This window comes from Pseudophryne corroboree, chromosome 2 (assembly GCF_028390025.1).
Source record: "Pseudophryne corroboree isolate aPseCor3 chromosome 2, aPseCor3.hap2, whole genome shotgun sequence".
NCBI classification, from domain to species: Eukaryota; Metazoa; Chordata; class Amphibia; order Anura; family Myobatrachidae; genus Pseudophryne; species Pseudophryne corroboree.
Window position 1 is genome coordinate 706,246,464 of NC_086445.1, and position 16,329 is coordinate 706,262,792.

The 16,329-nt window shown below is 42.6% G+C and overlaps 1 protein-coding gene and 1 pseudogene across 2 annotated transcripts in view; both read right to left on the bottom strand.

Annotated features, from left to right (window-relative positions):
* Positions 1-16,329, bottom strand: part of PLXNA2 (plexin A2) — a 398,232-nt gene that overhangs the window by 190,629 nt on the left and 191,274 nt on the right. The window lies entirely within an intron of this gene.
* LOC135051688 (5S ribosomal RNA) lies at positions 14,549-14,668 on the bottom strand (annotated as a pseudogene).

Below are 16,329 nucleotides of genomic sequence, written 5' to 3' on the forward strand. Positions count from 1 at the left end.
ATTGTCCTTTTTGTCTGTTCACTTAAATATTGCTAATAAAGCATTTCACTGCTCACACACACACTAGCAGCAGAAGTAGACGCTGAGATAAGAAGACATAGATCACAGGGGTCATCAGCAATGGCGATGAAATACTGAAAATGAGTGCGCTGCGCTTTAATCTATAGCTGCTCCATAGTAATCGTGAATAAATATATATATATATATATATATATATATATATTATATATATATAACTGGAGCGCTTGAATAATGTAATAAAATAATAATTTAGTCAAATGCTGAAAAGAAAAAACAAGGAAAAAAGGTATGTGGTACTTTAAAAATGTTTAAAGCTCTTTTTGTGATTGTTTAAAAGTCCCGATAAGGGACTTTTAAACAATCACAAAAAGAGCTTTAAACATTTTTAATATACCACATATCTTTTTACCTTGGTTTTTTCTTTTCAGCATTTGACTAAATTATTATTTTATTACATTATTCAAGCGCTCCAGTTATATATTATATAATATTCGTGATTACTATGGAGCAGCTATAGATTAAAGCGCAGCGCACATTGAATTAGGCCCATAGTTTCTTTAAGTGCTTCTTATGGACTGTAACACATACTAATTTTCCTACCGGAGGTTGAAAGAAAAATAGGTGAGCGAAATAAGGTGGGCAGAGCAAAAATATTCAATGAATCATCATGTTACAGAAGTGGATGGGACTTGATGACACAATTTGCATCATCTTCCCATCCATCTCATGGTAGGTGTTCTAGACATTCCATGAGAGTAGGCAACCATGCTGTAAAAACTTTATAAAGATTGGATGACTATGAAAAATCTAATGTACCATAATATAAATCTGCATTACCACTTAAGCACCATTGGTTAGTTATCCAACGCTTCTAATCTGTCACTGATTGTGGCTTCAGGTTGGCCCCCTCCCCACACACACACCATCAGTGAGGGGGATGGTAATCTCAATTTAGCCATTACATGGTAAAACAACTTTAAAATACAAGTTGATCAGACATGAAAAAGCATTACGTTGCATTTACATATAACTGTAAAAGTTCCCATACTGTGACAAAATGAAAATGTTTTTCAATGTACCTAACTGAGTGGCCCCCTGTATGTCTTTCAATAAGACAGCACCAGGCAAATTGCATAAAAATTGCTACCCTAAGCAATCACAAACTGTCTTCCGCTCTGACAGTCCTGAAATGTGCATATCTTACAAGTTTCTCTTTTATTTGCCACAGCTGGAATTTAAAGATTTCATTTTCCTATATCATATACAAAGTTATATATATATCTAAAGATTGACATTTAATCATGGCAAATACAGTATATATCTTTATTATATTTCACTCAAAGAACCGTTATCACTTTATCTAGACCACCACTGCAACACACTGTAATTGCGCAATGATCTACTGGAGATACTTGGAAGTAATACTTCTAGAATCCTCTGAGAACCCCAGGGAATTCTGGAAGTGTCATCAGCCGTGGCTAAATAGGTTAAAACTGTTCTGTTTGGCTTTAATACAAATAAAGAAAATCATTTCTCTTGTGCCATTCTGGTTCAATATTTATTGGAGACAATTTGTTTCCCTAATGAGAGAGAGGCGTAAAAATCCCCAAGGCTTCACAGAGACATAACAAGGCGCAAGTAATATCTACCATCCTTTGTTCTAGCAGCTTTAGAAAAATTGAGGGGAAAAAATTACCTCTCAACTTAAGGGATTGAAGAATGAAAAAAGAAACCTTATGCTTATATGAAAAGGCTTTTTGGAATAACCACTTAGGCATAATGCAAATCTGACTCAAATGTCTTTTCAATTCAGTCTCACTTATATAGTCAAAGGAACAAAAAAATAGCAACCCTCCTTTCTCTTACTCTTTTGTCTACTGTAATTGTGACAAAATGATCTAATCCGTCACGCAGGTCATTAGGAGGAGTGACAAATGTGCACTGACTTACAGTAGGAGCAAGGGGACTTCTGGGGATAAGCTGCAAATTAAATGCCTCTTGAAAAGAAATGGCTCCATTGGTTATCCATTGTTTAACTCACATCTTATTTCTCCGTCACAGTGATATGTACTAAAGTGCTAGACGACGTCCTTCTGAAAATAGCGCACAAGGCCAACTTGGAGCTACTTATCAGCTAAATAAAATATCCACTATTCTAAATATCCATCAGACAAATGGGTACACTATACTCTAAAAGATACCATATCAAATGGTACCCATAGAGAGGATGGTGGGTGGAATCTGAGCAGATACGATATCACACACCTCTTTATCTCTGAAAGTGAAGTCAGCAGTGCAATGTCTTTCTAGGGAATGGTACCATTATCAAAAGTGCCTTCAAAGTGCTTTCCCAAGGCAAAGCGAGTCAAGAGAATCTGGCCAGTGCTCATTTCTCTATGGAGAACACACCTTGATGTTACTGAAATCTGAAAGGGCCTTATCTCTTGCAGGGGAAAGTTCTCACGCTGCCTTCTGAGAAGTTCAAGATAACAGACTGAGAAGAGGCTTAACTTCCGAAAGTCCTCCAGGCCTGAAGGTGTGAGAGCAAAGAAACACATGCTGTCTGCCTGCGCTACATGACTTGGTTTCATTTACTAAGCTGTCTGAGTTGTGTACATCTATCTCTCTTCCTGACAACTACTATCTCTCTATGGTACAAACACCATTATACATTGTGGAATTCCATTTAATAGCTCATGATTCAAAGGAACATTAGGTCTGTGCCATTATATTTGCATACATCACTATGCATTATAGATATACCAGTGCTGATAATCCACAAGTACAAATGACAGAGTGCTGCTTGAATACTATGTTTACTGTGTTACATTATAGTGACTTTGTTGCCTGGTAAGAACAATAGAATTCCATACATTCTGGCCTCTTATATTGTCATGTATTGTAATGTGTATCCCTATATTATGCTTGTGAAATGGCTCATTCTACTATAGCTAACTAAGCAATGCCCCGCAGACAGGGGAAGGCCACTCTTCTGTATACTGAAATTGTGCTTTGTTATGGTTTCCTTCTTATAGAAATGGTGAAAGGAGGGTTTTAAAAAATGTGCAGCTAAAATTATCCAAAGGGCTAAATTCAGAAACTTCTGAGATAAGAATTGCTATAACCGTATCTTATAAATGATTGTAGGCTGCTACACTGTAACAATGGGGAATGGGATGCGGTCAGGATCCCGACAGTCAGAATACCGTCTGTGGGATCCTGACAGTAAGAAGCCCACGGTAAATACTGGGGTTAGGGTTAGGCACTTGGGGGAGGGTTAGGGTTAGGCTGCGGGAGGGGACAGAAAACTAATTCACAAATATAGGGCGGTATCCAATTTGGCTTGCAATTTAAGAAATGTAAAAAAATAACAATATAGAAAGGCTTCTGAGATTAGCCACTTAGACTTTGGGGTATATTCAATTAGGGTCGGATCCATTCCGACATGCATTTGTCGGAATGGATCAGACAACCCCTATTCAAATCTCATCTCAATTCGACTTTTAATAAGTCGAATTGAGATGAGGGACCCAGAAGAGGAAAGGGGGGGGGGGGGAGCCGCAGGGAGACCATTGGGGACAGCCGGCGGGCAGACGGAGATCAGCGCTACAGTAGGATGTCACACAGCCGCCCAGCCTCACGGCAGTGTCCACCCGGCTCCAGCAAGCATGACCTCACTTGCTGGAGCTGGGTGGACGCTGCCGTGAGCGGCACAGCTGTGTGACATACTGCTGCAGTGCTGTGCTGTAGCGCTGACATCCCCTGTATGCCTGCGGCTCCCCCCCCTCTCCTCTCTCCTCCTCTGAGTCCCACATCTCAGTCCGACATATTTTTATGTCGGACTGAGATGGTCAAAAAGGGGTTTTCGACACAAGCACGTGGATCGGCAGCTATTCCGCCGATCCACGTGCTTTTCGACAAGTCGAATTCCACGACTTGTCGAATAGGACTGAACAGGTCGAATCACAATTCGACCTTAAAAAGTCAAAAACTGCCGTCTTTTCGACAGACGGCAGTTTTCGACACCAATTGAATATACCCCATAATGTACATCACTTACAAGGCTTGAGTTGTACATGGTGAGCTGGAAACTTTGAGAAAATGATGCAGTTATCACCAGCAGTCTACAGCAGAGTCATCCAGATGGTGGCTCATGGGAGCAGTCTTTCTGGACAATCTCTACTGATTCTATTGAACTGTATGACGGAATTCTAACAATGATATTCTGATCACATGCAAGGAGTCTAAACTTTTATGTGGCCTACACTTCGTCATTGGTCTCGGGGAGGCCTGATATAAAATCTTGATATAAATGTAATGAATGCTCATTAATTTGGGCAGCACGGATGGTGTAATGGTTAGCATTACTGCCTCACAGCACTGAGGTCATGGGTTCAATTCCCACCATGGCCCTAACTGTGTGGAGTTTGTATATTCTCCCTGTGCTTGCGTGGGTTTCCTCCAATGATCTAAAAATATACTGGTAGGTTGGCTCCTTACAAATTAACCTTAGTGTGAATGTGTGTGCGTGTACGTGTGGTAGGGAATATAGATTGTAAGCTCCACTGGGGCAGCGACTGAGTGAATGGTCATAATACTCTCTGTAAAGTGCTGCGGAATATGTGTGCACTATATAAATTACTGGTAATAAATACATTTGTTAGTAGGGTTCTCCTATCAACCATTTTTTTTCTGTGTACTGTACGTACGCTTTATTTTTCAATAGCATTGGCAATCTATGCAAATAAGGGAAGTTAGATGTCAGTAACAATGGTGCCATTTAAAACGAAAGGCTGCCACCGCGAGCTTCGGAACATGAATTAATTAAATAATTACGAGAGTATCTTTCTTTTTCTTAAGCACACACAGCCATCCAGGTGAACCTTAAGTTTTAGAGTTTGTACACATAACATAGTTGCTACATGTGAGGTCCCTTACGCTCGAACAAATTGAACTAGAGGTTTGAATGGACTTAGGTAAAAGCATAGGATTATGGTTGTCAGTCAGTGATACGGATGTAAGGCTAGCCTTTGCGTACTCCATGTTTGTACTAATTTAGTCCATATGATCTGTCTGAAAAGTGCTGGAGTGGAACGTAGACCTCACAGGGGGCAAATAAGCTGTGTGTGAACAAGACCTAAAAGAAATAGCTGTAGATTGTGTGACTGACATATCTACTTAATACTCCCTTTATATCTGTGTCTATAAGTCCCCATCTGAATTGTATGTAGTGTTGCTTTTACTGTATTTTAACCCCAACCCTGTTGCATGTACTTTTTGTTTTTGTCTGACCTCCTTCATTCCTTCTACATGTAATTTTTTTACTTCTTTACTTATGTAAATGTTCTTTATTGACTCACTCCATGCAATGTCTTGTCTCTCTGCCAAGCATCTACTGCTTTGTCATTCATTTCTCCTAGTCTCTCTTAGACCTCCCTCTATACTGCCCCCCCATACTTGTTTATTTTTGAATGCGTGTTATTCTCTTCTCAGTGTCTGCAGCGCATCACCATTGCATATATTACCTGTATTTTGTGACTACTCAGGGTAACTACCCAACTTATCTGTCTGATTTTGTCCCCTGAGGGTTCTTGTATAAACCATCGACTTTCACACCCTGTCTGGTAATCCTCATTATTTTTCTACATTTAGCGGCTTCTTATGGAAACTTGTTTACTCTGGTTTACTGAAATCTTAGGCCTGCATAAGAGAAACATTTTATGAAACTTCTGGCAACTAATCTTTTGTTATTGTAACAGTAGCAGAAATGAGATCCTGTCTACTCAATATTTAGGTAAATAGATATGGTCTCAACCTCTGATTTCAACGCGGTTAAAAAAAACCCACAAACATTTGGGGAAGAAAAGAACAGAAAATTGAAAACTGCACACACAGTATTCTATGCGCTCCCTCCAGGTCCTTGAAAAATAAACCACACATTAAGAAATATTTCACGTTCCATCTTTTTCCCCTTCATCACAATACAATCTATATCAGAAGGAAATTAAGTTACTGTAAAAGGAAAACATTTTAATGGATTTGCCCCCAAGAGAACCTGACTTAATTAATTAAAGCTTTGTTTGCACAAGATGATGCATAAAAAGCCCTAAATATCAGAGTGTAATGGGTTACATGGCAGCAGTCTACATCTCGCACTAAAAAGTCAGCATGTAGAATCACAAGCCTGTGTTTATAGCTGAATAATGAAGCCATGGGACAAGCAATAGAGGGTTTATGCATATATCAGTTCTAATTGCACTACAGTATACTGTATCTGAAATATGATTATTCAGGGTCTGTTATCTAATTATTATCTAATTAAAGTAGATGCTATTTGTTCCAGAATCACATTAATTTACTGGTCTCGGTTTCTATCCTCTCTACCTTTTTTTCAATGAGAGGAAGGGAATTGTTTCAGCAGACATCATGTAAATAGAGCATCAAAATGAACACCCATTTACCAATTGTTTTTAACCTACATTACCATCCCCCAAAGTAAGAAATGAGCAGTCCCATGATCCCCAGGACCCATCCATTCTTTACATACAAAGGTTGCAGTTCCAGGACAATTTGATATAGAAACAGGACTTAGGTTAAGAGTCTTAATGAACTGATTGGGCAAGCTGCATCAAACCTTGGAGAGAGATAACTGGCAGTAAGAAGCTGCTTGGTTGGTACATTGGGGCAGGTGTACTATAGCAGCACTTATCGCGCCGCTAGCTCATCCTGACGTGAAGTCTGACTGAGGTGAAGCAGGAAGAAATACTGTCGATATGTGTTAATATCTTGGCCACCGGAGAAGGGGAGAGAAAACTCCACCCTCCGGCGACCCCTGCCAGACCAACACTCCATCATCTTAGTGCTAATGCGCTGTGTCTTACTTCCTGGTTGGCTCCACTGTGCATGCGCGAAATCATGCAAACATTGCAAGATCACACATGTGCAGCTGAACGCCCAGCAGCTGCCACAGGTTAGTACACATACCAGCAGGTATTCCCTGCCAATATGTGAAAAAAAACAATAAGTCACAGAAGTGTGCTTACCATTTTTTAATACATCTGAATGTATCTATTGTATGGCGATGGTAAAATCGTTAGATGTTTACAGATGCCGTAGAGAAGAGTGATTTACCGAATTTGGTTGTATGAAATAGCACTGGCTATAGTGCCTTTGGCACTTACCAGCTCTTCTTACATCTCCCCCTTTAACTCTCTCCACTTTATCTCTCCCCAAAGTTTGACTGTTTACTGTCAGTGGACAAGTGTCTTTGTGGGATGGGGCTGAAATGCCGGTGCTCGGGATGCCGGCTGTCAGGATATCCGCCGCGGCATCCCGATGGTTAGAATCCCGACGGGCGGGTAAGCATGCTAAGCCTCCCCTAACCTTCCCTTACTGCAGCCTAAACCCCCCTCACCCTAACCCCCCCCCCCTCCCCGCAGACTACACCTAATCCCACCCACCCCGCCGCGGCTTACCTCTCTGGCAGCCACTCGTTCGGGTTCCCGGCTGTCAGGATGCTGGCGTCAGTATTGTGATCTCATTCGTCATGTCGGCGCCAGCATTCAGAGCAGTGTCGGGATTCCGGTGTCGGTATTTTGACTGCCGCAATCCCAACTTTCGGGAGGATCCTGTCTGTGCAATAGCAGGGATTCCTGTTGTGGAGTCTAATGACTGGGGAAGGACTAAAGTAAATAAAAACTAGCATGCTGTTGTCTATTAAAGGATAGTAATGTGTTCTCGTCATAGAGGAAAATATATACTAGACAGTTGTATATTATCCTGTATGCAGACTACCAGTAAACTGGGCAGTTCTGTTTGCCACTGGTCATAATCTTCAGACCTTTCTGGTCCTGACCACACCCCCAGTTATGTCATTCCACCTTTTATGACACATGAACCATGCTCCAAATCCTAGGTCAGACCTGGGATTTTGGTGTGAAAGGGATATTATTGTACAATGAGAGGATTAGTACTACTCAGTATGACTGACAGGAGAGCTCCAAAGAAGGCAAATAATATAAGTGAATAAAACTATATGGTAAGCGCTAGATTCCTGTGCAAACTATACATTTGGTGTGGCTTATATGAATGAGCAAGCTCTGTGGTATACAGTTGTCCATAGTCCAAAGGTTCCCAAACTGTGTGCCGTGGCTCCCTGGGGTGCCTCGGGACACTTGCAGGGGTGCCCTGGGTTGGTGGTCCAGGACCAATTCAAATTATTCATGGTCAATATAATAGGCAAAACCAGTGCTGGTGGCTGCCAGTCATAAAATATGTGGCCAAACAGAAGCAAATCTTGTCCATCACCACACAACTGACCCTAAGGATGACATATAAACGCGATCTACTTAATGTAATATTTCTTTCTAAATTTCTCAATAAGAAATTTTTGGCCTAGGGGTGCCGTGAAAAAAATTCTGATATTCTAGGGTGCCGTGATTTAAAAAAGTTTGGAAACCACTGCCATAGTCTGTTTTACAGAAAAATATAAGTCTTGTGACATAGCTACTGTTCCTATCATTATTTCTGAATTGAACAATATTTTGTAACTTGGTATCCAAGTCACGAGCCGGTAATAATATTGGTAATACAAAGGGTGTACTTTTTACAACTTATTTGCCAAATACAACATGTTACAGACCAATCAGTTAGTACTAACACCCCCCTAACTAAATAGAGATTAATGCAACAAGAACCAAAAATCATGATCCATGCTGTGACTGAAATATGTGGTCTCTCTGACTACTGGAGAGAAAATATATATATAATGCTAAATTACAATCATTTTCAGAAAGAAGGATGACTTGAAAGCCCTTAAAATATTTAAGTGCAGTGGAAAACATCCATTTTCTTGCCTCAATTATGTATTACTTTTAGTGAATCATTTCAGCATCATTTTTCCCTTAAGAGGGAATTTTCACATAACTGGACATTTTGCTTAATACATGGTCATTTGTCCCTAGCTGTTTCTGAGACATTTTCTGGCACTTCTGCTGTTTTCTGACTATGAATCTCTGCACAGCCTGGAACACTCTGTTCTGACTTTGTACATCTTCCACCCCTTCGTTACCAGTCCTGACAGCCCTTCAGTAAGATATGGTATCTACCAGTCCTGCCAGCCCTCAGTAAGGTGTGATATCTACCAGTCCTACCAGCCCTTCAGTAAGGTGTGATATCTGCCAGTCCTGCCAGCCCTTCAGTAAGGTATGGTATCTACCAGTCCTGCCAGCCCTTCAGTAAGTTGTGATATCTACCAGTCCTGCCAGCCCTTCAGTAAAGTATGGTATTTACCAGTCCTGCCAGCCCTTCAGTAAAGTATGGTATCTACCAGTCCTGCCAGCCCTTCAGTAAGGTATGGTATCTACCAGTCCTGCCAGCCCTTCAGTAAGGTATGGTATCTACCAGTCCTGCCAGCCCATCAGTAAAGTATGGTATCTACCAGTCCTGCCAGTCCTCAGTAAGGTATGGTATCTACCAGTCTAGCCAGCCCTTCAGTAAGGTATGGTATCTACCAGTCCTGCCAGCCCTCAGTAAGGTGTGGAATCTACCAGTCCTGCCAGCCCTTCAGTAAGGTATGGTATCTACCAGTACTGCCAGCCCATCACTAAAGTATGGTATCTACCAGTCCTGCCAGCCCTCAGTAAGGTATGGTATCTACCAGTCCTGCCAGCCCTTCAGTAAGGAATGTTATCTACCAGTCCTGCCAGCCCTCAGTAAGGTATGGTATCTACCAGTCCTGCCAGCCCTCAGTAAGGTATGGTATCTACCAGTCCTGCCAGCCCCCCGTAAGGTATGGTATCTACCAGTCCTGCCAGCCCTCAGTAAGGTGTGGAATCTACCAGTCCTGCCAGCCCTTCAGTAAGGTATGGTATCTACCAGTCCTGCCAGCCCTCAGTAAGGTATGGTATCTACCAGTCCTGCCAGCCCTTCAGTAAGGTATGGTATCTACCAGCCTTCAGTAAGGTATGGTATCTACCAGTCCTGCCAGCCCTCAGTAAGGTATGGTATCTACCAGTCCTGCCAGCCATTCAGTAAGGTATGGTATCTACCAGTCCTGCCAGTCCTCAGTAAGGTAGGGCATGTACCAGTCCTGCCAGCCCTTCAGTAAGGTATGGTATCTACCAGTCCTGCCAGCCCTTCAGTAAGGTATGGTATCTACCAGTCCTGCCAGCCCTCAGTAAGGTGAGTTATCCACTCAGAGACCGACCCTTTCAAACACAACAAGTTCATTGCAAACATGGCTAATTTCTAAACAGGATGTGAAGGCTGGTATGATGATTTTTTTGCTGGATATTGGTTACCAGGCAAATTGGCAGTCACTCACCCAATGTTATCAGTTTGGGCATGCATTGCACTGCATCCCTATGATTATCACCTGGTGACACAGCAAATTTGGGGGCAGAAAAGTGGAATTTCTGTAAGCCTTTTTAGGTGGTAACAGTGGTCTGGCTAGTGTAATGAAGACATGTCACAGTCACCTGACACCGGAAACTACCTTATAGTCCAGGTATTGGCAACCGCTGGCCAGCATACTACATTGCCGATTATTTTTAGTCAGACCAAGGGGAACGATGGCTTCTGCGCCTATGCCACCAGCAATAGGTCATCTCAAGTCACCCAGAACAACAAGCAGTGTGCCCAACACCTAACTTCCTCCTTCTGACTCCATGCCCCCCTTTTCTTTTTTTTTTCTTTTTTTCCAATAAATGTTTTATTGATTTGTAAAGTAATAACAGGTTATAGAAGACAGCATACATCTTTCAACTGATAATACAGAAAAACACAATCCGATGGGTATGAGCAAAGACAGTTAACATAGCTATCGTGGCCAGTAGTACTTAAATTCCGTGTCTAGGTCATTAGCCCCCCTTTTCTTTGTTTTGCACACCACATTACAACATTTCATTTCTGAGAGTAAAGATGAGCAGCGAAGAGGAATTTTAATAAACAGATTAAGAGAAGAAAGAAAAATAGAAGGGTCTGTACAGTAGCAGCCACAGAAGTGGTGGTGGGGGATTATCAAAGATAAAATGGTGTACAATCATTCAACAAATATAGGGGGTGAGTCTGAAAGAAAAGCTGTGCCTAAGAATGTATTTTCTCCTTGCAATGCTAACCATCTGACATCCAAACAGATAAACATTGCCTACAGATGTGTCCACTTACATCTATCAATCCTGCACGTTAAACAGCCCTTCTAGTCACGCCATGCCGTGGCGTGACTTGGTAGCACCGAGCATCTTTTCGGTCAACTTTTAAAATCTATTAAAATGTGTCTTATTTGCAAAAAGATGCAAATAGGAGACACAAGCAGCTTTTGCTGATTAAAATTATATGTGGCATGTCTATATTCTATGTGAGACCATTGCTGTCGCTGCATACGAAATGCTACGCTACAGTATTTCCTAGAAAATACTGTATTGTGGCATTTTATATGCAGCTACAGCCACAGACATACACAGGATATAGACATGCTGCATATCATTTTAATCAGCAAAAACTGCTTGTGTCTCCTATTCTGCTTGTGAGAATAATATACATTTTCAGCAAAAAGGACGCCTGACGCTAATGGGACCTGTCAGCTCACTCACGCCAGGCATCTCCCACTGTGTGGTGGATTGAGGCTAGATGTATAAGGGCACATCTGTAACCCTGTTGTAATCAATGTTTCTGTATTACCAGAAACACAGACAATTTCACAATCAATGGATAAATGTCAGTTCTAGTGAGCAACTAAAATATGTAAATTACATCAAATAACAAAGATTTGTTATACACAGCGAGGCTGAAGCTGACTTGAACAATACCCCATTTGCATAGAATATCTTGGGGATTCACCCATCGAACAAACATCGGTCAAACAATGACTTAATGAGTAACCCTATTGTTGCACAGCATGACCACAGGAAGTTAGACGCCGGAGCCATTGTAACTGGGTATGGGATCGCAATCGCAAGCTGTGGCATATCTCTAAAATGTTCGCCACCCTCCTGCTTTTGAGTGGCTACCCCCTATTAGTGCCCACAAACGGTCCCTTACCGTCAGTCATTTTGTGTATAAATCCAATCTGTGACCGCCGTCGCAAGAACAGTGCAAACAAATGCTCCAGTGCTTACATCGACATTGTTCCTATCTCTGAATCAGGCCCTAACACGTGAGCACATATATGACTGGGGGAATTCCAACTGCACCTGCTGCAGGACAGGTGTTAGCGCACACTGATGATGATGATGGTGATGAAGATGAAGCTTCTGCTGATGCAGAGGAGTCTTGCAATCTGTACAGCTCTGCCTATGTGCAGAAATATGTTATTTGTCTGTGCTCATTTCTTTTGGGCAACACTCACTTTCCTACTTGCGCTGCATCAGCGCCAACATGTTTGTATACCAATTATAGCTAATAAATTCATCCTTTTTTAGCTGACCAATGTATTATTAGGAGCATTCTGTTGATTAACATTCAAAATAATTGACAGTATTCCCTTCACTAAAATCATTGTAGACTGCCAAGTGTAATCACATGATCTACCACAGCCAATAAGAAGCCACTCTGGTTAAACAGCAGGTAACAGTCAAAAATTACTCTCAGGCTTCTGATGTCTTAGAACGTATCCGGGGAGCCCAGTGAAATGTTCCTGCCAAGAAGTGTTACTATCACAGGCTAAATAATGCTCAGTTACATTTGGTCCAAAGGATGCGTCCTGCCACTGATCCGGCACGCAGTCACACATCTGTAACTAACAGTAGCTGTCACACATTTGTTTTTAACGTGCGTTTGGCATGGGTTACAGTGTCTTTTTATTAGACTTCTTTATTTCCTGCATGAAGCCGACAGGGATAGAACAACCTGTAGCTGAAAAGATCATCAGCATGCTGTGCAGTATGTGTGCGCTGATATTCTGGGTGGAAATGACCTGTTGAGAGCCTGAAAATTGTTTGAACGTGGTTCTCAAATTGGTTGTTCGAAAACTTTTGTGGAAAAGTCTGTACCTTTAGATCAAAAGAAAAAGGCTGGACTCACGCAAGACAAACAGTTTTCTATGTGTACAATGGGCCAGATTTAGCTGCCATCGCAACTTCGATGGTGTCGCAACTGGGCGATTATCGACAGACTGTTCAAGCATCATGGCACATGCGCAAAGGTACCTTTGCAATGCCATACGCAGCGAGTAATTAGTCGCAAAGTGACTGACAGGATGAGAACGTTTGGGGTTGTCTGCCAAAACACAGGCATATCGTTACCATTTTTGCAATTTCGTAGGCATAAAACATGGCACCACCTATACTGCGCGGCCACGGAAGCACTCGGGGGGGGGGGGGGAGATGTTTTCTTGCATCTATGTCATAGTTGCAATGGAGTATGCAGTTGCTGAGCATGTTGCGGAGGCCTCGGTGGGCATCTCTGTTGACTTGTGGATAGCAATCTTTCCATCACAAAAAAAAGATTGCTGCAGCATCGGCATTGCGACTGGTTCTAAATCAGGCCCAGTGAGCATTGTACCTCTAAGTACAATGATCCAATTTAAAATATACATATATTTATATATATATTTTTCAAGGGTGCGTTTTTTTTTACATCCCTGCGATCAGGTACTAGACGCCTACAGGGAGAGGGGGAAATCACTGTGCAGGTGTGCGATCGCATGTGCAGGAGAGCTGCACAAACAGAAGTTTGTGCAGTCTCTGCACAGCCCAGGACTTACTCTTCCAGTGCAATGATCGGCGCCGGAACTGACGTCAGATACCCTCCCTTTAAACGCCTGGTCCCTCCTGCGTTTCTCAGGACACTCCTTAAAAATGTTCAGTTGCCACCCACAAATGGCCTCTTCCTGTGTGATCGGTTTTCTCGCACCATTCCGTCGCTGCCCAGGGATCCCCATCGCTGCGGGCCAACTGCGCAATGTGCAGTTCAGACCTGATCGCAGGCTGTACGAAAACGCAGCCTAGCAATCAGGCCTGAATTAGGCCCTTTAATCTCTGACAGGCGTTTAGGCGTTTGGTTTAGTTTGAAAAAAATATTAACAATTCTTGAAAAGCAGTATCAAACTATCTCAAATTCACAATCGCATCACTACTAACTTTGGGGCCCAAAAACCTGTCAAATTTGATCCACTCAAGAAAAACCAAAACAGAGAAGTGTTGGAAAGTAGACTCTTTTTTGGGAGCACTCTAATTCAGAGGGTAACAATATAACTTATTGATACTGATAAAAACATTTTTAATAGGTAACTCATAAAATAGGATCTAAGGAGTATCTGCGTATGAATATAGAAGCTTCGCAAAAATATGAAAAATTATAAATCACGCGTGATATCCATATCACAATCTACCAGTTGCCGGAAATTAATAGCTGTGGTACCAGAATTAAGTAAACATTGCACATTGAGACTCATGTAATATATGACCATCATTTATTTAGCAGATATCCGTTATGGATTATTATAAATGCAGAGAATTAAATCATTGGTCATGTGAGAATCGAGTACCCAATAGTATATGTATAAGTGACACTGTGTTGGGGAGTCAATTTATTGCAGTACCAGGGTGTTCAGAGGTGGTCTCCCATCCTAATACTAACCCGGCCTTTCACTGCTTAGCTTCCAAGGTCAGAAGAGATTGGGCATCTCCAGTGAGGTATGACCGCAAATATTGTACTCACCCTCTCGAGTCACCCAGGTATGTGCAGCCACCTGGTTTAGTCGCCATGTGACATATCAGCCACAAAAGATTTGATCCACTTTCTGTTTTTAATTATTTGAGACTCTCTATTGACCTGTCTATTTGTGTGAAGTAATGATAAGGTTATATGTTACAGGAGAGTGGTTAGGACTCTTTGTTTGTAAAGACAAAATAAGTCAGGGTAATATGCAAACTCCATGCATATTTGGTATCCCTTCACAGCCCTGTACCAGGTTGCCGCTGCACCCACCCCTGTACGGCACTAAACCCATTACCACTAAATGTCTTAGTGGGCATGAGGGTGGGTCACATTGATCTGACTCACTAGCCTGCTGCTCTGAGCTTCTTACAGACGATACAAGCGGCAGAGCAGTTCTCATGGCACTAGGGCAGCAGTGGCCAACCCGCGGCTCTTTCTTTATTGAGCTGCGGCTCCTGCCTCCCGCTCCCTGATACTGGACATGCGGCAGCAGAAACCCCCCTGATGGAGACGGAGATTGCTTTATCTCCGTCTCTACACATACAGAGGATGGCCGCTGCGGACAGTCGTGAGCAGGGCAGCCTCCCTGCTCCCTCTTCTCCGCCCCTGCCTGTCTTCTGGGAGAGATAACGCCGCAGCGTAGGGCGGGATGGACAAGAGGACAGCTGGCCGGTGGATGCTGCTGGAAACGTAAGTATAACACACTCTCACTTACTCTCTCTCCCTCTCTCTCTCCCTTTCCCTCTCCCTCTCTTTGTAAAAGGGGACTCTGCCTCCTATAATGTGTAAAATGCGGACTCTGCCTCCTATAATGTGTAAAGTGGGGACTCTGCCCGCTATAATGTGTAAAATGGGGACTCTTGCCTTCCATAATGTGTAAAATGGGAGCTCTTACCTGCCATAATGTGTAAAATGGGGACTCTTGCCTGTCGTAATGTGTAAAATGGGGACTATTGCCTGCGTAATGTGTAAAATGGGGACTATTGCCTGCGTAATGTGTAAAATGGGGACTCTTACCTGTCGTAATGTGTAAAATGGGGACTCTTGCCTGCTGTAATGTGTAAAATTGGCACTCTTGCCTGCCGTAATGTGTAAAATGGGGACACGTGCCTGGCGCAATGTGTAAAATGGGGACACGTGCCTGTCGCAATGTGTAAAATGTTGACTCTGCCTGCCATAATGTGTAATATGGGGACTCTGCCTGCCGTAATGTGTAAAATGTTTCAGTGTTTCTCGCCCCCAGTGTAAGTAAACATGGGGGTGTGACACATGGTCATGCTCCTACGAACGTCATACTGAAGGCGGGGGCACAAAAATGGGGCATGGTCTTGTGCCAGTTAGGCCACGCCCCATTTTTGGGCATGTGCATGATAACGGCTCTTTGGCTTGTCTACAGATATTTTTAGGCTCTTTGCCTCTGACTGGTTGGCCACCCCTGCACTAGGGGGAGAAAACATAGCATCAATGCCCACACAGTGCGGAAGCTATGATCCAGAGCAGGGTGCGAGCTGAAACGCAAGGTAAGTACTGCTGGTACCGTCCCAAGGGCATCCGGTCCAGTGCGACAGCACAGTCCGCACCCCCTTTTTATGGCCCTACCCTTCCGCATTTGTCCCACCTGTTAGATGAAAAGTCCTAATATGTAAAGAA